The sequence below is a fragment of the Arachis ipaensis genome, chromosome B7 (assembly GCF_059453495.1).
Source record: "Arachis ipaensis isolate K30076 ecotype BB chromosome B7, ASM5945349v1, whole genome shotgun sequence".
Classification (NCBI taxonomy): Eukaryota; Viridiplantae; Streptophyta; class Magnoliopsida; order Fabales; family Fabaceae; genus Arachis; species Arachis ipaensis.
Window position 1 is genome coordinate 130,170,431 of NC_142442.1, and position 24,893 is coordinate 130,195,323.

The 24,893-nt window shown below is 32.8% G+C and overlaps 2 pseudogenes; one reads left to right on the plus strand and one right to left on the minus strand.

Annotated features, from left to right (window-relative positions):
- Nucleotides 1-17,439, plus strand: part of LOC110264357 (pentatricopeptide repeat-containing protein At4g17616 pseudogene) — a 30,442-nt pseudogene extending 13,003 nt beyond the window's left edge.
- LOC148554125 (pentatricopeptide repeat-containing protein At4g17616 pseudogene) lies at nt 409-2,296 on the minus strand (annotated as a pseudogene).
- Nucleotides 17,440-24,893: the final 7,454 nt, after the last annotated feature.

Below are 24,893 nucleotides of genomic sequence, written 5' to 3' on the forward strand. Positions count from 1 at the left end.
TCATAGAATCATAGCTGCTGTTCGTTGCCCAGAAATGCAATTATGTTGCCAATTTCAACCTTTGTAGATGAAATCATTTTTATGGTTCATGTTCGAACTATTATTGCACTACCATTGGGGATTTTCCTTGATAGTAAAGCTTATATCGAAGGGATTTAGGAACACATGCATTAGAACTTTAGTGATTTAATGCATGTAAATTGATTTAATTATGTAACTACATCATGGGGAGTACTAATGGAAATTTTTCAGTGGCCTTTATTTGCTAACGAGAATCTAAAGCTTATTTTGTCACGCTGGATTAGACCGTACCCAATTTTATGAATTACAATATCAGAACACTTATCATAACGCCTATCATACACATAACATTAAATGCTTCGACCCACCATTGGCCTCAGCTATCAGTTAGTATCCACCGCGAAGAAAGTTTATTAGTAGTAACTCATTTAGATCTCTATTTGCCAGAAAACCACAACCCTTCATGAATCTCTTAATCCATCCCCACAAAATTGTGATCTCGCTATACATACCAAGAGATGAATATCCACGTAGCAGATAAGCAAAAGTTTGAATAGTGGGATGAATGTTCAATTCAACTATTCTTCTATACACCTTTAGTGCATCTTCCATCATTCTCGCCATGCAAAAGAAGGGGATGGAAGAATTAAACTCATACACCAAAGAAAAAAATCTGATCTTCATCTTTCAATATTTGAACCAAGGTGACGACCAAATTCGATTTACCAGGTGAATCTGATGTTTCCAGACAGTGAAAATGTTTGTCGATAGTATCATCAACCAATTCATCATCCAAATGAACCATTGCCATTTGTTTTAGCAGTGCATTTGCTATTCTTTGCATTCTACGCCTACAATATGCTAACAAGAGTAACATATATGTATCCTAGTCCATTGGGGATCCAGTAGCCTCTGCATCATCCAAAATGTCATCAGCAGATTCAAGCCATCTAAAGTGAATGCAAGCACCAATTGCATCAGAACACAAACTAGATCATGCTACTGAATATAGTTCCTCTTGAACGCTAAGTAAAAGCTCTGAAAGTTCACTAATCCTCCCATCTTTCTTGTAACCGGTAATGAATTTTACCAATGCTCTGTTATTGTGAACAAGTTTTTGACCCCTATAAAAGATCAGGTCTTGTCTACCTTCAGGTTTAACGACAGAATCATTCTGCAATAGCTCAGACTCAATATGTATCTTTAATCCAACCCTAAGCTTACGCGCTCCAATTGCAATAGAGCAAGGCTTTTGAATATCTTTCCTATTTTTTTATTATCATGACAATTATGTGAACTATTCATATCAAAAACATGCTTAGCAGCAACATCAATGTCATTAAATTTAAAGTGCAAGCTCAACAAACTATCACATAATTGTCGATGGAGGCGAATAAAAGCAGCTGACACACTAACAAAGTGATCTTTTAGTTCCCTTATTTCATCTCTTAAACCATTTATCTTTAGAATATGTGAAACTATTACAATGGTGTGTGCATTAACCGCTGTCCCAGTTAGTGTCATTATTTCAATCAACAACAAACCCTTCAAGGGTAAATTAAACCTCACACAAGCATCAAGAACAAGGCTAAAGATTGATGCATCTGGCTTAACCACATCCACAGATTGAGCCTTTTTATCCTTCAAGCAAATGTAAAAGTCACAAACTTGAGGCAAATAATTACATGCAATATATGCTCCAATCTCTGTTTTCACAAGGTGCAAGAAGACCAAGCACAACAAATTCATAGGGGGCACACACCCCTTATCCAGCATCAATCTAAGAATCTCCGCTGCAGAGGTTGACATTTGCAACCTTGCCAAAGAAAGTGCATGTTTGGTTAACGTATCAACATTAACTAAACTAGAATTATTCTCCTCTTTAACCACCTGCAAAACCAAATCAAAAGCTTTTCTCGTCCGAGTCACCAAAAAAAAAAGCTTTTCTCGTCCAAGAATGATTAGTTGAATAAGACAATTGAACAATGAGCTGGTTTAGCAACTGAACCTCAGGATTCTCATATAGTGTCCTAAAATCTTGAAAGGATTCCCATCCTTCATGCTTCTGATGGTTTATCAAAGTAGTTTTGAGCTTCCCTAGTAGAATTGCTTAGGTACAACGTTCCCATGGTAATCTTTCACCGTCATTACTACTAGAAGTGGAAGTTTTTTGCAAAATGGGATTGAAAGGCCCAGTAAAAAATATCTGCAAAGTTGAAGCCTTTCTGACTAAACAGTTGTGCAATGGATTATATCTTGTGAAAGGAAGAACCATTCAAGATGCCTGTACCTAATGAGCTTGACACATACACGACTGCAGTCCCAAGAGAGTAAGAAGTTACAAAATAAAAGAGATATTATCAATTAAATAAATAACAATTTTAGAAGCAACAATTACATAATCCATTATTCTCATTTTACACCATTAGAAATAGGCAACTAAGCCTTATACTCTCAAAAACATAATAAAATAAAATATACGGGAAGGAAGTGAGGCTGTGTGGCTGAGGGATGAATGCCACCTGTAGAACTAACAACAACAGCAATGGTGAAGGCCTGAAGGCTCAATTGCTCAAGGTTGAGAGATGGAGTTGTGATGAGATCTCCAGTGGGGTGAGACAGAGAACAAGTGGAAGCAGAGTTGGATTAGAAAACTAATAGTATCTGGGGCGAAAAGTTTTCGCTGTTTGGGCCATCTAGTTTCACTTTTCTTTTTCTTTTTAATCATTTTTATTTTTCTTTAAATCCAGCATATAGCTCTAAATGTCACGATATCCTTCTTCCTAATGCTTTTGTTTGCTTTTCTATAGCTATAGGAATTGGTCTCACTTGTTTTCATGTGCTTCAAATATTAGCGTCAGAAAGTCACCAAATGTGATAAAAGGTGGAAGTTCCCAAAATCTTACCACGTGCTGGTGACATATGAAAATTTCAAAAGTTAATTAAAGCACTTGTTATTTTAAAGAGAATAAATGTAAATTCAAAGAATCAAGAAGTGTGCTTGAAATTTGGACAATTTATTGTTGAAAATCTTCTCTCCTACATATGAATCATTAATGCAAACTTTACCTATAAAAAACAATGATCACTCAATAGAAGAGCAAAACTTTCTTTTGAGGAAAAGAATCCAATTCACTCCTTGTTTACTGTTACCTATTTTTTCTACATCAAATATTTTACATGTACCCAAGCATCACCATTATCACATGCAAACACTTCATTGTCATTTACACACTTCCATTTACTCAACCATCACAATTATCACACACAAACACTCCATTGTCATTCACACAGTCACAACATATATTGGGTATACACAAAGTTGTCTCTGCAACGTTTCAATTCACAAACATTACAGAAAATAAATACAATATGAGAGAATTCAAAATCGATTCTGTAACTTGCACAATATCACATCATCTTAAAAACAAGAATAAAGAAGAAAGAAGAAAACTGAAAAAACAGAGGAAGAAGAGAATAGGAGCAAAGAGAAGGGAAGAGAAGGGGGGCATAACTTCACCAATGGCTACTTTATCTAAGCCACCACCGGACATGAGGTTGCTGTCTTCCATCGTTGGTGAGTCGCCGAAAGATCTAAATGAACGAACCGTTGTGGTGGCAAGTCTTCATGGAGCCACCTTTCCTCTCTCTCCCCAGTCTCCTCTTTCCGTCTCCCTTCGCTTTCCCTCTTTGTGTGAGAAGCCCTCATTCATCTCATTATCAAACTCTTTCTCCCCAAATTATTGGTGATATATATGTGACTTAAACTAAAACCAAGAGCACACATACCCTTTGATATATGTTTTTTCTTACTTGGGTTGGGTAAGCATGACCAAAGCAGAGCAAACCTACTACAATAGTCCAAAACAACAATGCAGCACATTTCCTTTTTTTCCTTTATTTATTTGTTACTTGTTTATTTTTCAAAAAAACCATGAATGTCAAAGGAACCACTAACTTCAAAGATTGTGTCAAAAATTTTAATAAGGATAACTCAGAAAAAATGTAATAACAATATCCAAAGCCAATAGCATTACTATCTAAACTCTTAAAGCAATGCTAAGAATTAGCTTAGGGAACTAAAATGTGTCTATAGCAAATAAGGGAGCTCCATATGAACCAGTTATCACAGTTCCAACTACAACAAATTCAATGAGCGCACACATATTATTAGAAATGATATAATTTACTTTAGGGTCTGTCCACAGAGTCAACTTTAAACACGTCTTACTATTTCATTTGGCCAGTCTTTTCTCATGCAGTTACCAATTTTTTTCCTACACAAAACCAAATGTTAAGTCATCAAGTTCATCATGATATAAACTCCATAGTATATGTCAGTGATGAAAAAGGCATGAAAACTGCAAGCTCATCCATAGGAAGTTGAGGTTTGAAAAATATAAGTTCCAGACTTTATGGTTTGAATTCATCTAGAACATTGAATTCAACTATGCTCCCTAATCCATGCTTTCATGTGCTTGCAATTAATCTATAGTAGTTCTGCTGTTAACAATTTCAACTCTCATTATTCTTTATCAGAAAATTCAACTCACATTAATTCCTAAGTTCCTTAATCCATGCTTTCATGGACCTGGAATTACTCTAATTCCTTTCATGGTTTGAATTCCTTGTAGCAGTAAGTCGTGTTAGTCAATGTAATTTAATTTTGAACAATCATATGCAAGGCATTTACTACATTGTGTTTGACAAGGATGGAATAGTAAACTTAAATGGCAAGCAAAATAGAAGAAAACTAAGTCCAATCTCCTTCCACTTGTCTTTAATTAAATTCAAATCACAAGTAAAACAAAAGAAAATTAGCGGTTCAGAATGCTAATTGGTTCATTTTTTCATAAAGTACCAAGGTTTAATAATACACAAGCAAATTACGGCTATTAAAGAACTCTCCCTAAATTTAATGAAGCTTACTCATACACTATATTGTCACCTCATAAAGAGAAAAAACCAGAACCAATCTAATAAAATAAAAATATAAAAATTTGAACTAATGCATATTCTTAAGAGATCAAGTCATCAGTATTGAATAAGAAAGCAAGATATGGAGAGAGCATATAAGTGGAGAGAACTGACAAAGGCGGTGAGAGAGAAAAGACATACCAGTAGCCGCAGTGAAGATATAGGAGTGATGCTGGAGAAAGAAATGTGTTTGATAGTGAGAGACTGGGGTGGGGCTGTCGGAGCAGATTAGGGCCACGAGCAAGAACGACTGCATGAATACGGGAACCAATCCACCTTCTTTGAGGTTCGGGCTGGCTTGTTGGTTAGAACTAGGACCAAAGAAATATAGATTTTGTTATAGTAGTCTGATTCTAGAAACGATTGTTCGGCTCTTGTGCACTAGAAATATTTGTAAGTTAGAAATTTCATTAGCAATTATTTTATAGGTGGTGCTCCAAATGAAGATTTTATAATTGTCTTCATGTGAAATTTATTCTTTTTAATCCTTAGATGATGAATTGTATAGTTAGATTTTGATATATTATAAAAATACTATTTTTATTTAAAGTGTGACCAAATAAATAAATCACACTTTTATACAAAGTTTTTCTTTTTTACTAAAGTTAGAAGTGAGACTCGAACTCACGACCTCTAGGTGAGTATCGGGAGACTATGCTATTTGAAGCATAGCTCGTTGACTTATACAAAGCATCTTTATAAAAAATATATTTTTAGTTAGGGTGTGCGAAAAAATTCAAATTTTGGATTTTAAACTAAATCCATATTAAACAATTAAAAAAATCCAATTTTAAATAAAAAAATCCAAATCAAATTGAATTGATTTTAAAGTTTGAGTGTTTTAATCCAAACCAATTAAACAATTTTAAATCTGGATTTAGATCTAGATCCAAATTTTAAAAAAAAAAAAACATAAATCTGATTCAGTGAACCACAGAACTAGTTCATAGTTCACACTTCACATGCACAAATCCAGTCCTCATCTCCTTTGGTTCTTCTCATTCAATCGTGTAGTATCCGCCGCAGCCGGCACCGGAGCAGGCAACTGGCACCGGCACCGTGTTGTCTCCTTCAACCATCTAACAGCCTCACCTCTGTTTATCTTCTTCTGCCTTTGGTCTTCTCCTTTCTCGTTCGCCTCGTCATCCCTTGGTTTCACCGTCCCCGATTCGCCGTCACAGGTGCGGGCTTCCAGTTCTTTTGCTTTCCATTCGCCTCTGCTCGTGTTTCTTGCCTCTGGGTCACAGGGTTAGTACCATTTGCCTCTGCTCCTGCTTCTTCCGTATTTAATTTTTTAATCAGTTGATAATTGCTTTACAATTAGTTGATAATTATTTAATAAGTTGATTGGTGCTGGTAAATAATCTCATCCATATTTGATTGATTGATTTTCACTATTAATATGAACTTGATTTGTGAAACTAGAATGCACATTGATTTCTGCCTCTTGATGAATTCTACGAATCTAGAATGCAATGTACTTTGAAATTTTTCCTGTAACTGTGTGGTATTTGAGATTGAAATTACCAGATGCAGAAAGGTTTTTGGAGATTTGCATTGGCTTTTGTTTCTGTTCTGTTGTTAATGGTATTGTTGTTTCTAGTTTTTTGCTTTGAATTATTTCTGTTCTACTGTTAATAGCGTTGGCTGTTGTTTCTAGTTTATTTCATAGCAATTAGCACCAAATTTTAGTATGTGAGATAGATAAGGCTGTTTTGGTAGGGTAGTTTATGATATTTTGTGGTAAAATGAGAGTATGGTGGGTTAAGATTTTAGGATTCGGTTAGAAAGGTGATGATTCTATATAAGTGTCATTTATGGTTTGTAGGGGATCTTGGGTATTATATAGGATAAATACTTGTTTTTAAGATTGTCGAGGTTGTGTTTTGACAGTGAGGAGTACTAACATTGTCACAATCTTTTTTTGGAGACCCATCTTTGACTTACAACATTCCCTTCAAATGTAATCAATCATCAAGCAATCTTACTCACAATAAAGATCTCAACTACTTTTCTTAATTAATTTATTTGGGCACCCACCTTTTTTGGCTTTTTCCTTTTTAATTTAATTTTTTTTTCAACCCTAGATTTATTTGCATTACTGAGACCCTTTTATATCCTTGGGAGTGTTTCATAGTTCACAAATTTTTGGCTTTGCACTTAACAAAATGACAAAGGTGTTAGGGTCATATTCATACATTAACTTTGTTTTATTAACTTTGTTTCTCCGAAATAAGTGATGCCTTGTTTGTGTTCCTTGGCTTTGGATCTTTGTTAGTTTGTTCATTTGACTGTATTCATATTACATTTGAGTCTACCAAGTACTTGGAGTAATATTAAGCTGCAATTATTTTTAAGCATTACTTTTCTTGCATATTTTTCCTTCTTTTTTCGGTTATGTTTTTTATTTTTAATCTTGTTTTCTATTTTGTGTGATGCAGAGTGCCTCATATAGAAGACTATGTTTGAGTGATGTACCTAGCTTTATATGCAGATATATTTTCCTCCCAGGTTGTGGTTGTTTGATGATTTTGTTGGCATCTTTTGATATTTTGGGGTGGTTGTTTTGGGGTGATTTTTTAGTGGTATTCTTTTGATGTTTTAAGAATGATTAAATGTTATATAGATTATCTTTTGTCATTAGATTTATAAAGAACCAAATTCTAGTTCTAATGAATCTATATAGTTTAAAAAGACTTTAGTATTAATTTTACTTTTAAAAAAATTATGGTTTGAAAATTAGATTTATAAAAACTGGTTTTAAAACTGAATTTTCTAAAAAAAAGATTTTAAATTTGGATATTAACAAATTGAATTTTAAACCGGTTTATATATAAAACTAGATTTAAATATTAAAATCGGTTTGAAACTGGTCTTTATTTTTTCAAACCGATTTGGAACCGATTTCTCTTCTTAATCCGGTTCCAGTTTGGTTTTATGAACCACAATTCTGGTTCTAAAGTAAAGTGGATACATTTTAGATTTTTGAAAATCCAAACCATACCCACCCCTTTGCGGGCTGCATTCGAACTTCGAAGGAGGTTCGGGAACTAGGGTTCTTCATTATTCATTCTTCTGAGAGAAAGAGAGAACTACGTTGTTTTGAGGGTATACTACCGAACCAGTAACCCTCAAAAAATCCAGTTGGTTTAGCGCGAAAATTGAAAGAATACCCTTGTGAACGAAGGAGAAGGTAGTTTACCGCGAAAACGAAGAACAAATTCATTTAGTGTTTTAGCACGTTTGATATCAGAAAAGCACACGCAAAACATAAAAATTAGATTACCCTTGAAAAGCGTGGTCTTTTGTGAGAGGGTTAAGTACAATTTTGCTCCTTAAGGTAGGGGTTAAAAATTTATTTCGTCCCCGGCCTTTCTTTCACTACAAAATGGTCTCAAAGGTTTCAGTTTATTTTAAAATCGTTCTTTTTACCAAATTTTTTATTTTTATTACCAAATTATCCCAATCTAAAAAAATTATAAAATAAAATAAAAAAGAAAGAAAGAATGAAAGGGAACGACGAAGGGGGAAGAAAGAGAATGGAGGAGGGGGAGGGGGGAGGGAAGGAAGGGGAAGGGAAGATAGCGCTGTCGTCCTGCCGCGCCGCCGCCTGTGATGGAGAGAACTTTGCCACACAAACACACACAGATGAAAAGGACGGAGACAGAGAGCAAGGAAGAAGAAAGAGATCGGAAGGGAGAGGGAAACCGCGTTCAGCGCCGCCGCCGCCACTTGCGTGCTGCTCGCCATTTCTGCTCCTCTTCCTCGCTCGGTCGTCGATACTCCTCGCCGTTGCTGCTTTTGCTTCTGCTTCTGTTTCTGTTTTTGTGGTTTTGCTTTTGTTGTTACTCTGATTTTATTATCCATTGTTATTGTTGGTGTTGTTATTTTAGTTGTTATTGTTTCATTGTTGTTGGTTGTTTCTCTGCTTCTGCTTCTGCCTGCTTCTGTTTCTGTATTTTGGAGAAGAATGAGGAATGGCATTTTTGTCCGAATGATGGTTTTAAAACAAACTGAAACCTTTGGGATCATTTTAAAAAATGCCGGGGACGAAAAAAATTTTCAGCCCCTACATTAGAGATCAAAATCGTACTTAACCCTTTGTGAAAAAAAGCATAGCTATCAAAATTGAATCGATAATTGACTTGGTCATATAATTAAATCATTGGTTTAACTGATGGGTCAATAATTTCTTTGATTGTTCTGGTCATAATTAAATAAAAATATAAAATTATAAAAAAATTAAAATACATATCTTCACAAAACATATTAATAACAAGGTAGAAAAAATTTGATAGTTGAGAATCGTTAAATGACAATTTAGTCAAATCTGTTAACGATTCTCAACTATTAACTTCACATGAAGTTAAGTCCACATAAATTTTTACCTAATAATAATAATAAAATATCAATTCTAACACAACTAATGATACAAAAATAGATAACAAACTAGTTAGTAGTTACTACTAGTATAAAATACTTTTTCAATTTAAATGAATAAAAAATAAATCAATAATTTAATGATTAACAAATTAAGATTCAAATCTATTTTTACAGCAATAAATTCATTATATTGGTAATTTTCAACAACAAATTCTACTATGATAATTTTTAACAATAAAAAAATTTAGTTAAATAATTATTTTAGACAACAACAAATTGTTCTATTGTAGTAGCACCAAAAAGTTTGTCGTATTACTCCTGCATTGCCTATATATTATTTCCTTTGTTTCTCCTTACTACATAATGTGATGATAAACTGATAGTTATTATTTATTGAAACTTAATTCTTCTTTTTGAAAAGGAATGCCTTCGTTGAATTCTCGATTTGCTGTCATCAGGATCAAACTAGATCATTCTATTTTTGTTTCGTTAACCGATTCATTCGTCCCTTACTGGTTGACTTCATACAGTGGCGGAACTTGAAATAAAATTTGGAAGGACAGATAAAAAATAATTGTCAAAATATTTTTGATATGGACTCCATTTAAGATAAGTTCGTCTAATCTTATCTCTCTGATTTGGGTGATATTGTCAAATTTTTAAAATCGTTTTTCAATATCTCGTTCCAAAAAATTAAGGTTAAAGTCATCAGATGTAACTTTTTGAACTTTTGAAGGTTATATCTCACTTTTTTCGTGATTCATTAAAGTAGAAGAACTATTTACAGGTGTTGATATTGTAAAAGTTATATGTTCTCCTTCTTAAATATTAGCTTTCCTCTTAAAAAATGTATCAATTCTTTGATTTTTCATTATTATTTTATATAAAAATTTGAATATATATCCTATAAAATATATAAAAAAGAAGTTAGAAGGACAAATATTAAAATTTATAATATTTATTGAATTTTTTTATCAATTTATATAAATACAATAATATTAATACTTATTGAATATTTTATTATTTTTTATCATATAAAAAATTAAATTAAATAAATATTAAAATATAAAATAATATTAAATTAAATAAATAAAAAATATCTAATTTTTTATATTTGAACTTAAAGATAGAGAAAATGTTGTTTATTGAACTTATTAGATACTTTAAGTTATAGTAAAGTATTTAAGTCAATTAAACTATTTTTTATCTTTTAAAAAAATACTACTAAATTTTTTATAAAAAGTTTGAGGGGATCATGACTCCCCTTGTCTGAACTAAGCTCCGCCACTGACTTCATATTTGATTAATAATCTAAAGAAAATTGTTGTTACTATTTCGTTAAGATTTGAGTTTGAAATCTGCATTATAATGCATTTCATGTGTCTGAGTTTATGTCTTACTAATAACAGATACTGGATCTATAAAATTGGTCATTAATCAGAGAAGAAGAGGTAATGACATCATCACAAGAGAGGGGTGCTTATAGAGCTAATTGTATCGTTAAGTTACATCTAAATAAAGTGGTACTGTGCTAAATCATAATTAATAATAGAACAAGTGTCGATAATGATTTCATTTTGTTGATATTTATTAATTGATTTTGAAAAGTAACAAACCGTCCAATTCATGTTAAAAAATATCTTTTATCACGTAGATGGAAACTCCAACTCAATCCACCATTTAGAAACTGACCCAAAGATCTTTTATTATTGCTTCTTTTAAAACCCTTATTAGCATTGTATTAAATATTACTGACTAACATCATCACAGACACGGACCTATGTTGTTTTGATTCTATTTTCACTTTTTCACCGCTTCTATTTTCACTTTTTCACTTTAATGTTGTTTTGATATTTGTTAATTGATATTGCAATAACACTAAATTCTAATACAACTATACTACTTATACACTAAAATCAGTCATTAAAATCAGCTATCAATATAAAATATTAGAAGTAGACACGGTTTGAATTTCAAAAATCCAAATTATATCCACTTTAGAACAGGTTTTATGGTTCATGAAACCAAACTGAATCCGAATTAAAAAGAAAAATTAGTTCTAAACCGATTTCGAAAAATAAAAAATAATTTCAAACGAATTTTAATATTTAAATCCAGTTTATATATAAACCAGTTTTAAATTCAGTCTTTTAATATCCAAATTTAAAATTCGGGGTTTTTTAGAAAATCTAGTTTTAAAACTAGTTTTTAAAAATTCAATGTCCAAAAACTACACTTTTTAACCAAAAATCCAATTTTAAAACCAGTTTTTAGAAATCTAATTTTCAAACCAATTTTTTTTAAAAGTAAAATTAATACTAAAGTCTTTTTAAACTATATAGGTTTATTACAACTAGAATTTGGTTCTTTATAAATCTAATGACAATAGCTAATCTATATAATATTTAATCATTCTTAAAACATCAAAAGAATACTACTGAAAATTCTTCCTAAAACAACCACCCTAAAATATCAAAATATGCCAACAAAATCATCAAACAACCACAACTTTGGAGAAAAATATATCTGCATATAAAGCAAGGTATATCACTCAAACATAGTCTTCTATATGAGGCACTCTGCATCACAAAAAAATAGAAAACAAGATTAAAAATGAAAAACATAACCGAAAAAAGAAGGAAAAAAATGCAGAAAAAGTAATGCTTAAAAATAATTGCAACTTAATATTACTCCAAGTACTTGGTAGACTCAAATGTAATCCGAATTCAGTCAAATGAACAAACTAACAAAGAGCCAAAGCCAAGGAACACAAACAAGGCATCACTTATTTCGGAAAAACAAAGTTAATGTATGACTATGACCCCAACACCTTTGTCATTTCGTTAAGTGCAGAACAAAAAATTTGTGAACTATGAAACACTCCCAAGGACATAAAAGGGTCTCAGCAATGCAAATAAATATGGGGTTGAAAAAAAATTAAATTAGAAAGGAAAAAGCCAAAAAAGGTGGGTGCCCAAATAAGGTAATTAAGAAAAGAAGTTGAGATCTTTATTGTGAGATATGATTGCTTGATGATTGATTACATTTGAAGAGGATGTTGCAAGTCAAAGATGGGTCTCCAAGAGAAGATTATGACAACGTTAGTACTTCTCACTATCAAAACATGACCTCAACAACCTTAAAAACATGTATTTAACCTATATCATACCCAAGATCCCTACAAACCATAAATGACACTTATATAGAATCATCACCTTTCTAACCGAATCCTAAAATCTTAACCCACCATACTCTCATTTTACCACAAAATATCTTAAACTACCCTACCAAAACAGCCTTATCTATCTCACATACTAAATTTTGGTGCTAATTACTATGAGATAAACTAAAAACAACAGCCAATGCTATGAACAGTAGAATAGAAATAATTCAAAGTAAAAAATTAAAAACAGTAATACTATTAACAGCATAATAGAAACAAAAGCCAATGCAAATCTCCAAAAACTGTTCTGCATTTGGGTAATTTCAATCTCAAATACCACAGTTAATTTCAAAGTGCATTGCATTCTAGATTCGTAGAATTCATCAAGAGGCAGAAATCAATCTGCATTCTAGTTTCACAAATCAAGTTCATATTAATAGTGAATGCGTGAACTGAAGCTCATTTGTTTGTTGGATAGTTACGTATCATCAAAGATTAACTATCACCAAATGACTTCTTTTACATCAGATTCTTTCCCGTGAGAATCAATCAATCAAATATGTATGAGATTATTTACCAGCACCAATCAACTTATTAAGTAATTATCAACTAATTGTAAAGCAATTATCTAACTGATTAAAAAAATTAAATATGAAAGAAGTACGAGCACGACCCAGAGGCAAGAAGCACAAGTAGAGGCAAATGGAAAGCAAAAGAATCGGAAGCCCACACCTGTGACGACGAGTCGGCGACGGAAAAACCAAAGGATGACGACAGCAAACGAGAAAGGAGAAGACCAAAGGCAGAAGAAGAGAAACAGAGGTGAGGCCGTTGGACGGTTGAAAGAGACAACACAATGCTAGTGCCAGTTGCCTGCTCCGGTGCCAGTTGCGGCGGATACTACATGGTTGAAGGAGAAGAACCGAAGGAGAAAAGGACTGGATTTGCAAAGTGTGAACTGTGAACTGGTTCTGTGGTTCACCAAATCAGATTTAGGGTTTTTTTTTAATTTGGATGTTAATTTGGATCTAGATATGGATCCAAATTTAAAACTATTTAAATAGTTTGGATTAAAAAATTAAACTTTAAAATCAATTCAATTTGGTTTGAATTTTTTTTATTTAAAACTATTTTTTTTAATGATTTGGTTTGGATTTAGTTTTAAATCCAAAATCTAGATTTTTTTCACACTCCTACTAAAAATATTTTTTTTTTTTATAAAAATACTTTGTATAAATCAACGAATTATGCTTTAAATAGCATAGCCTCTCCAGACTCACCTAGAAGTCGCGAGTTCAAGTCTCACTCCTAATTTTGGTAAAAAAAAATACTTTGTATAAAAGTGTGATTTATTTTTTTGGCCACACTTTAAATAAAAATAATATTTTTATAATATATCAAAATATAACTATACAATTCATCATCTAAGGATCAAAAAGAATAATTTTCACATGAAGACAATTTATAAAATCATCATTTGGAGGACTACCTATAAAATAATTACTAATGAAATTTTCAACTTACAAATATTTTTAGTGCACAAGAGCCGAACAATCATTTATGGAATCGGACAACTATAACAAAATCTACATTTCTTTCGTCCTGGTTCTAACCGGCAAGCTGACCCAAACTTCAAAGAAGGTGGATTGATTCCCGTATCCATGTAGCCGTTCTTGCTCGTGGCACTAATCTGCTCCGCCAGCCCCAACCCAGTCTCTCATTGTCAAATACATTTCTTTCTCCAGCATCTCTCCGATCTCTTCACTGCAGCTGGTGTTATGTCTTCTCTCTCTCGCTGCCTTTGTCAGTTCTCTCCACCTATCTGCTCTCTCCATATCTTGCTTTCTTATTCAATACTGATAACTTGATCTCTTAAGAATATCCATTAGTTCAAGTTTTTATATTTTTATTTTATTAGATTGGTTTTGATTTTTCCTCTTTACGAGGTAACAATACAATATGTGAGTAAGCTTTATTAAATTCAGGGAGAGCACTTTAATAGCCGTAATTTTCTTGATTATGATTAAACCATGTTACTTTATGAAAAAATGAACCAATTAATATTCTGGACCGCTAATTTGCTTTTGTTTTGCTTGTGAGTTGAATTTAATTAAAGACAAATGGAAGGAGACAAGACTTAGTTTGCTTCGGTTTTGCTTGCGATTTACGTTCACTAATCTATCCCCATCAAACACAATGTAGTAAGTGCCTTGCATATGATTTTTCAAAGTTAAATTGCAATGACTAACACACCTACTGCTACTAGAAATTCAAATCAAGAAAGGAATTAGAGTAATTATAGACCCATGAAAGCATGGATTAGGGAACTTGGAATTAATGTGAGTTGAATTTTCTGATAAAGAATATATAATAAGAGTTGAAATTGTTAACAGCAGAGCTACTGTAGATTAATTGTAGGCACATGAAAGCATGGATTAGGGAGCATGGTTGAATTTAATGTTCTAGATGAATTCAAACCATAAAGTCTGAAACTTATATTTTGCAAACCTCAACTTCCTATGGATGAGCTTGAGGTTTTCATGCCTTTTTCATCACTGAAAAATACGATGGAGCTTATATCATGATGAACTTGATGAGTTAACATCTGATTTTGTGCAGGAAAAATAAATATTGGTAACTGCATGAGAAAAGACTGGCCAAATGAAATAGTAAGGCGTGTTTAAAGTTGACTCTGCGGACAGACCCTAAGGTAAATTATAGACACATTTTATAATTGGTTTATATGGAGCTCCTTTCTTTATTATAGACACATTTTAATTCCCTAAGCTAATTTTTAGCATTACTTTAAGCCTTTAAATAGTAATGTTATTGGCTTTGGATATTGTTATTACATTTTTTCTGAGTTATCCTTGTTAAAAATTTTGACACAATCTTTGAAGTTAGTGGTTCCTTTGACATTCTTGATTTTTTTTTTAAAAGTAAACAAATTACAAATAAATAAAGGAAAAGAAAGGAATGTGCTGCAATGTTGTTTCAGACTATTGTAGTCGGCTTGTTCTGTTTTAGTTATACTTGTCCAACCCAAGTAAGAAAAAACATATATCAAAGGGTATGCATGCTCTTGGTTTTAGTTTAAGTTACATATATATCACTAATAACTTTGGGAGAGAGAGTTTGATAATAAGACGAATGAGGGCTTCTCACACAAAGAGGGAGAGCGAAGAGAGATGGAGATAGGAGACTGGGGAGAGAGAGGAAAGGTGGCACCATGAAGACTTGCCACCATTACGGTTTGTTCATTTAGATCTTTCGGCGACTCACCAACGATAGAAGACAGCAACCTCATGTCCGGTGGTGGCTCAAATGAAGTAGCCATTGGTGAAGTTGTGCCCCCTTCTCTTCCCTTCTCTTTGCTCCTATTCTCTCTTTTCACTGTTTTTTCTTTTAGTTTTCTTATTTCTTCTTTATTCTTGTTTTTAAGATGATGTCTTATTGTGCAAGTCACACAGAATCGGTTTTCAATTCTCTCATATTGTATTTATTTTCTATGATGTTTGTGAATTGAAATGTTGTAGAGACGACTTTGTGTATACCCAATATATGTTGTGACTCTGTGATTGACAATGGAGTGTTTATGTATGATAATTATTAGGGTTGGGTAAATGGAAGTGTGTAAATGACAATGAAGTATTTGCATGTGATAATGGTGATGCTTGGGTACATGTAAAATATTTGATGTAGAAAAAATAGGTAACAGTAAAGAAGGAGTGAATTGGATTCTTTTTCTCAAAAGAAAGTTTTGCTCTTCTGTTGAGTGATTACTGTTTTTTATAGGTAAAGTTTATATTAGTGATTCATATGTAAGAGAGAAGATTTTCAACAATAGAATGTCCAAATTTCAAACACACTTATTGATTCTTTGAATTTACATTTATTCTCTTTGAACTAACAGGTGCTGTATAATTATTCTATCGTTAAACCTGAAGGTAGACAAGACCTGATCTTTTATAGGGGTCAAAAACTTATTCTCAGCAATAGAGCACTAGCAAAATTCATTTCTGGTTACAAGAAAGATGCGAGGATTAGTGAACTTTCAAAGCTTTTACTTAGCGTTCAAGAGGAACTGTATTCAATAGCAGGATCTAGTTTGTGTTCTGATGCAATTGTTGCTTGCATTCACTTTGGATGGCTTGAATCTTCTCATGACATTTTGGATAATGTAAAGGCTACTGGATCTCCAATGGACTGGGATACATATGTGTTACTCTTGTCAGCATATTGTAGGCACAAAATGGAAAGAGTAGCAAATGCACTGCTAAAATAAATGACAAGGGTTTATTTGGATAATGAATTGGCTGATGATACTATGGACAAACGCTTTTACTGTGTGTAAACATCATATTCACTTGGTAAATCGAATTTGGTCGTCACATTGGTTCAAATATTGAAAGACGAAGATCAGATTTTTCCTTTGGTATATGAGTTTAATTCTTCCATCCACTTCTTTTGCATGGCAAGAATGATGGAAGATGCACTAAAGGTGTATAGAAGAATGGTTGAAAAGAACATTCAGCCCACTATTCATACTTTTGCTTATCTGCTACATGGATATTCATCTCTTGGTATGTATCGGCAAATCACAATCTTTTGGGGAGAGATTAAGGGATTTATGAAAGGTTGTGGTTTTCCAGCAAATAGAGATCTATATGAGTTACTACTAATAAACTTTCTTCACGGTGGATACTTTGAGCGAGTAATGGAAGTCAGTGGCCATATGAGAGACCAAAACATGTATTCTGATAAGTTGATGTACAAAGTTCAATTCTTAAGCCTTCACAAAGATCTTTATGAGAGTTTAAGATGCAAGAACAGAAGCACAACTCAAAAGGCTTGAGCATGTTCATTAGTTCAGGAAATGGGTGGGTATAGTTTGAGTTTTCAAATAACTATCCATCTGTCATGGTGTACTTTTTGTAGTATTATTCATTAATCCTATCAACATCAAATGGATCCAACATTTGATCTTTGCTCATTGATCATAGAGGTTGCGAATTTCAACCTTTGTAGATGAAATCATTTTTATGGTTGATGATTTTTAAACTATTATTGTAGTACTGTTGGGGATTTTCCTTGACAGTAAAGCTTATATCGAAGGGATTTATGAACACATGCATTAGAACTTTAGTAATTTAATGCATGTAAATTGATTTAATTATGTAACTATATCATGGGAAGTACCAATGAAAATTTTTTAGTGGTCTTTATATGCTAACCAGAATCCTAAGCTTCTTTTGTCACGGTGGATTAGACCGTACTCAATCTTAGAAATTACAATATCATAACACTTATCATAACGCCTATCACGCACATAAAATTAAGAGCTTCCACCCACCATTGGCCTCAGCCATGTCTTAGTATCCATCGCGAAAAAAGTTTATTCGTAGTAACTCGTATAGATCTCTATTTGCCGGAAAACCACAACCCTTCATGAATCTCTTAATCTCCCCCCACAAGATTGTGATCTTGCAATACATACCAAGAGATGAATATCCACATAGCAGATAAGCAAAAGTATTAATAGTGGGCTGAATGTTCATTTCAACCATCCTTCTATACACCTTTAGTGCATCTTCCATCATTCTCGCCATGCAAAAGAAGTGGATGGAAGAATTAAACTCATACACCAAAGGAAAAATTTGATCTTCATCCTTCAATATTTGAACCAAGGTGACGACCAAATTCGATTTACCAAGTGAATCTGATGTTTCCAAACAGTGAAAGTGTTTGTCGATAGTATCATTAGCCAATTCATTATCCAAATGAACCCTTGTCATTTGTTTTAGTAGTGCATTTGCTATTCTTTGCATTCTGCGCCTACAATATGCTGACAAGAGTAACATATATGTATCCCAGTCCATTGGATATCCAGTAGCCTCTGCATGATCCAAAATGTCATGAGCAAATTCAAGCCATCCAAAGTGAAAGCAAGCACCAATTGCCTGTACCTAATGAGCCATTCCAAGATGCCTGTACCTAATGAGCTTGACGCATACACGACTGCAGTCCTAAGAGAGTAAGAAGTTACAAAATAAAAGAGATATTATCAATTAAATAAAAAACAATTTTAGAAGCAACAATTACATAATCCATTATTCTCATTATACACAATTAGAATTAGGCAACTAAGCCTCATAATGCCAAAAACAAAAGAAAATAAAATATACAGGAAGGAAGTGAGGTTGTGATGGTTGAGGGACGAATGCCACCTGCAGAACTAACGACAACAGCAATGGTGAAAGCCTGAAGGCTCAATTGCTCAAGGCTGAGAGATGGAATTGTGATGAGATCTCCGGTGGGGTGAGACAAAGAACAAGTGGAAGCAGAGTTGGATTAGAAAACTAATAGTATCTGGCCCAAAAGTTCCCATTGTTTGGTCTATCTAGTTTCACTTTTCTTTTTCTTTTTTTATCATTTTTATTTTCCTTTAAATTCAGCATATAGCTCCATATGTCACGATAGCCTTCTTCCTAATGCTTTTGTTTGCTTTCTTAAAGCGATAGGAATTGGTCTCATTTGTCTACATGTGCTTCAAATATTGGCATTAAAAAATCACCAAATGTGATAAAAGGTGAAAGTCTCCAAAGTCTTACCACGTGCTGGTGACATATGGAAATTTCAAAAGTTAATTAAAGCACCTATTAATTAAAAGAGAATAAATGTAAATTCAAATAATTAAGAAGTGTGTTTGAAATTTGGACAATCTATAGTTGAAAATCTTCTCTCCTACATGTGCATCATTGATGCAAACTTTACCTATAAAAAACAGTGATCACTCAACAGAAGAGCAAAACATTCTTTTGAGGAAAAGAATCCAATTCACTCGTTCTTTATTGTTAACTATTTTTTCTACATCAAATATTTTACATGTACCCAAGCATCACCATTATCACATGCAAACACTTCATTGTCATTTACACACTTCCATTTACCCAACCATCACAATTATCACACAAAACACTCCATTGTCATTTACACAGTCACAACATATATTGGGTATACACAAAGTCGTCTCTACAACGTTTCAATTCACAAACATTACAGAAAATAAATACAATGTGAGAGAATTGAAAATCAATTCTGTGTGACTTGCACAATATCACATCATCTTAAAAACAAGAAGAAAGAAGAAAGAAGAAAACTGAAAAGATAGTGGAAAGAGAGAATAGGAGCAAAGAGAAGGGAAGTGAAGGGGGCACAGCTTCACCAATGGCTACTTCATCTGAGCCGCCACCGGACATGAGGTTGCTGTCTACTATCGTTGGTGAGTCGCTAAAAGATCTAAATGAACGAACCATGGTGGTGGCAAGTCTTCATGGAGCCACCTTTCCTCTGTCTCCCCAGTCTCCTCTGTCCATCTTCCTGCGCTCTCCCTCTTTGTGTGAGAAGCCCTCATTCGTCTCATTATCAAACTCTCTCTCCCCAAGTTGTTGGTGATATATATGCGACTTAAACTAAAACCAAGAGCATGCATACCCTTTGATATATGTTTTTTCTTACTTGGGTTGTGCAAGTATGACTAAAACAGAACAATCCGACTACAATTGTCCAAAATAACAATGCAGCACATTCCCTTCTTTTCCTTTATTTATTTGTTATTTGTTCATTTTTCAAAAAAAAAAACCATGAATGTCAAAGGAACCACTAACTTTAAAGATTGTCTCAAAAAGTTTAACAAGGATGACTCAGAAGAAATGTAATAATAATATCTAAAGCCAATAGCATTACTATCTAAAGGCTTAAACCAATGCTAAGAATTAGCTTAGGGAACTAAAATGTGTCTATTAATAGAGAAGGGAACTCCATATAAACCAATAATTACAGTTCCAACTACAACAAATTCAATGAGAGCACAAATATTATTAGAAATTATATAATTTACCTTAGGGTCTGTCCACGGAGTCAACTTTAAATACGTCTTACTATTTCATTTGGCCAGTCTTTTCTCATGCAGTTACCAATCTTTATTTTTCCTACACAAGACCAGATGTTAAGTCATCAAGTTTATCATGATATAAGCTCCACCGTATATGTCAGTGACCAAAAAGGCATGAAAACCTCAAGCTCATCCATAGGAAGTTGAGGTTTGCAAAAATATAAGTTTCAGACTTTATGGTTTGAATTCATCTAGAACATTGAATTCAACCATGTTCCCTAATCCAAGCTTTCATGTGCTTACAATTAATCTACAGTAGCTCTGCTGTAAACAATTTCAACTCTCATTATTCTTTATCAGAAAATTCAACTCACATTAATTTCAAGTTCCCTAATCCATGCTTTCATAGGCCTGGAATTACTCTAATTTCTTTTTTAGTTTAAATTTTCAGTAGCAGTAGGTGGTGTTAGTCATTGAAATTTAACTTTGAACAATCAAATGTAAGGCACTTACTATATTGTGTTTGATAAAGATGGATTAGTGAACCTAAATGGCAAGCAAAACAGAAGCAAACTACGTCCTATCTCCTTCCATTTGTCTTTAATTAAATTCAAATCACAAGCATAACAAAAGCAAATTAGCGGTCCAAAATGTTAATTGTTCATTTTTTCATAAAGTAACAAGGTTTAATCATACACAAGCAAATTACAGCTATTAAAGAGCTCTCCCTGAATTTAATGAAGCTTACTCACACACTGTATTGTCACCTAATAAAGAGGAAAAACCAGAACCAATCCAATAAAATAAAAATATAAAAACTTGAACTAATGCATATTCTTAAGAGATCAAGTCATCAGTATTGAATAAGAAAGCAAGATATGGAGAGAGCAGATAGGTGGAGAGAACTTACAAAGGCGGCGAGAGAGAAAAGACATAGCAGCAGCCGCAGTGAAAAGATAGGAGTGATGCTAGAGAAAGAAATATGTTTGACAGTGAGAGACTGGGGTGGGGCTGTCGGAGCAGATTAGGGCCACGAGCAAGAACGGTTGCACGGATACGGAAACCAATCCACCTTCTTTGAGGTTTGGGCCGGCTTGTTGGTTAGAACCAGGACCAAAGAAATGTAGATTTCGTTATAGTAGTCTGATTCCAGAAACGATTGATCGGCTCTTGTGCACTAGAAATATTTGTAAGTTGGAAATTTCAATAGCAATTATTTTATAGGTGGTGCTCCAAATGAAAATTTTATAATTGTCTTCATGTGAAAATTATTCTTTTTAATCCTTTGATGATGAATTGTATAGTTAGATTTTGGTATATTATAAAAATACTATTTTTATTTAAAGTGTGGCCAAATAAATAAATCACACTTTTATACAAATTTTTTTTTTACCAAAATTAGGAGTGAGACTCGAATTCCTGACCTCTAAGTGAGTATCAGAAGACTATGATATTTGAATTATAGCTCGTTAACTTATACAAAGAATCTTTATAAAAAATATATTTTTAGTAGGAGTGTGCAAAAAAATTCATATTTTGGATTTTAAACTAAATTCACACCAAATCATTAAAAAAAACAATTTTAAATAAAAAAATCCAAATCAAATTGAATTGATTTTATGGTTTGGTTTTTTAATCAAAATCATTTAAACAATTTTAAATATGGATCTAGATCCATATCCAAATTAACAAAAAAAAAACCCTAAATCTGATTCGGTGAACCACAGAACCAATTCACACTTCACACGCACAAATCCAGTCCTCTTCTCTTTCGGTTCTTCTCCTTCAACCGTGTAGAATCCGCCTCAGCCGGCACCGGAGTAGGCAACTGGCACCGGCACCGTGTTGTCTCCTTCAACCGTCCAACGGCCTCACCTCTGTTTCTCTTCTTCTGCCTTTGGTCTTCTCCTTTCTCGTTCGCCGTCGTCATCCTTTGGTTTCACCGTCGCCGACTCGTCGTCACAGGTGTGGGTTTCTGGTTCTTTTGCTTTCCATTCGCCTCTGCTCGTGCTTTTTGTCTCTGGGTCGTGCTCGTGCTTCTTTCGTATTTAATTTTTTTAATACGTTAGATAATTGCTTTACAATTAGTTGATAATTACTTAATAAGTTGATTGGTGCTGGTAACTAATCTCATACATATTTGATTGATTGATTCTCACGGGAAAGAATCTGATGTAAAAGAAGCCATTTGGCGATAGTTAATCTTTGATGATAAGTAACTATCCAACAAACAATGAGCTTCAATTCACGCATTCACTATTAATATGAACTTGATTTGTGAAACTAGAATGTACATTAATTTCTGTCTCTGGATGAATTCTATGAATCTAGAATGCAATGCACTTTGAAATTTTTCTTGTAACTGTGGTATTTGAGATTGAAATTACCCAAATGCAGAAAGGTTTTTTGAGATTTGCATTGGCTTTTGTTTCTATTCTGTTGTTAGTAGTATTGTTGTTTCTGGTATTTTGCTTTGAATTATTTCTATTCTACTATTTATAGCATTGGCTGCTATTTCTAGTTTATTTCATATAAATTAGCACCAAATTTTAGTATGTGAGATAGATAAGATTGTTTTGGTAGCGTAGTTTATGATATTTTGTGGTAAAATGAGAGTATGATGGGTTAAGATTTTAGGATTCGGTTAGAAAGGCGATGGTTCTATATAAGTGTCATTTATGGTTTGTAGGGGATCTTAGGTATGATATATGTTAAATACTTGTTTTTAAGGTTGTTGAGGTTGTGTTTTGACAGTGAGGAGTACTAACGTTGTCACAATCTTCTCTTGGAGACCCATATTTGACTTGCAACATCCCCTTCAGATGTAATCAATCATCAAGCAATCATATCTCACAATAAAGATCTCAACTTCTTTTCTTAATTACTTTATTTGGGCACCCACCTTTTTTTGGCTTTTTTCTTTCTAATTTAATCTTTTCTCAACTCCAGATTTATTTGCATTGCTGAAACCCTTTTATTTCCTTGGGAGTGTTTCATAGTTCACAAATTTTTGGCTTTGCAGTTAACAAAATGACAAAGGTGTTAGGATCATAGTGATACATTAACTTTGTTTCGCCGAAATAAGTGATGCCTTATTTGTGTTCCTTGGGTTTGGATTTTTGTTAGTTTGTTCATTTGACTGAATTCGGATTACATTTGAGTCTACCAAGTACTTGGAGTAATATTAAGTTGCAATTATTTTTAAGCATTATTTTTCTTGCATTTTTTTCTTCTTTTTTTGGTTATGTTTTTCATTTTTAATCTTGTTTTTTATTTTTTGTGATGCAGAGTGCCTCATACAGAAGACTATATTTGAGTGATGTACCTTGCTTTATATGCAGATATATTTTCCTCCAAGATTGTGGTTGTTTGATGATTTTGTTGGCATCTTTTGATAGTTTAAGGCGGTTATTTTAGGAAAATTTTTCAATAGTATTCTTTTGATGTTTTAAAAATGATTAAATGTTATATAAATTAGCTATTGTCATTAAATTTATAAAGAACCAAATCCTAGTTGTAATGAACCTATATTGTATAAAAAAATTTTAGTATTAATTTTACTTTTAAAAAAATTATGGTTATAATTTTGAAAATTAGATTTCTAAAATTGGTTTTAAAATTAAATTTTTGGTTAAAAAGTCTAGTTTTTGGACATTAGATTTCTAAAAATTGGTTTTAAAACTGAATTTTCTAGAAAAACCCGAATTTTAAATTTGGATATTAAAAACTTAATTTAAAATCGGTTTATATATAAAACTGAATTTAAATATTAAAATCCGTTTGAAATTGTCTTTTATTTTTTCCAAACCGGTTTAGAATTGGTTTCTCTTTTTTATTTGGTTTCAGTTTGATTTCATGAACCATAAAATTGGTTCTAAAGTAAATGCAGTTTGGATTTTTGAAATTCAAACCGTGTCTACTTCTAATATTTTATATTGGTGACTGACTTTGATAACTGATTTTAGTATATACGTTACATAATTATATTAGAATTTGGTGTTATTGCAAGAAAATGAATTTTCTCAATTGTTAAAAAATATTGAACAAATAAAATATAATCTATAATCTTCTAATACTCTCTCTTTTATTTTTTTTTATCCCACTTACAAAAATTAATAATAAAAAATTATATTTTATTCCTTCCATTGTTAAAATAAATTGAGAATTCTCTCAATTAACAAATATGGTATGGACTATGGTAGCTAAGCAAGGCCAACCCACGTGTACATACCTAAAAGAGAAGCGGTGAAAGAGTGAAAATAGAATAAAAACAACATAGGTCCTTGTCTGTGATGATGTTAGTAAGTAGTATTTAATACAATGCTGATCAGGGTTTTAAAAGAAGCAATAATAAAAGATCTTTGGGTCAGTTTCTATATGGTGGATTGAGTTGGAGTTTCCATCTATGTGATAAAAGATATTTTTTAACATGAATTGGACGGTTTGTTACGTTTC